The sequence below is a fragment of the Octopus bimaculoides genome, chromosome 3 (assembly GCF_001194135.2).
Source record: "Octopus bimaculoides isolate UCB-OBI-ISO-001 chromosome 3, ASM119413v2, whole genome shotgun sequence".
Lineage (NCBI taxonomy): Eukaryota > Metazoa > Mollusca > Cephalopoda > Octopoda > Octopodidae > Octopus > Octopus bimaculoides.
Window position 1 is genome coordinate 102743570 of NC_068983.1, and position 372 is coordinate 102743941.

General features: G+C 25.8%; 1 protein-coding gene across 3 annotated transcripts in view; it reads right to left on the reverse strand.

Moving 5' to 3' along the window:
• LOC106872305 (endosome/lysosome-associated apoptosis and autophagy regulator family member 2) overlaps nucleotides 1-372 on the reverse strand; it is a 122187-nt gene that overhangs the window by 4745 nt on the left and 117070 nt on the right. The window lies entirely within an intron of this gene.

The window sequence follows — 372 nt, forward strand, 5'->3', positions numbered from 1 at the left end:
ATATACATATACATACATATATATATACATATATATATATACATATATACGTATATACACACACACATATATATACTTTAAAGTATGGATGACTTAAGTTTACTGATAACCTCCCCATTCTTACAAACACCAAGGAGATAGCTAACTTGCTTTGTGATCATGAGTGCACCAAATCTCACATGTGCATATGCTAACATTTTTGCAGATTCTTATATGAGCGAGTGTACCCATACCATACAGCTTGCCCAAAGGCATTTATATGTCCATATTTGATAATGTATATTTTTAATATTTTACTCACTGAAAAGTAATAGAAGTAAAAGTAATATATATATATATATATATATATATATATATATATATATATATATA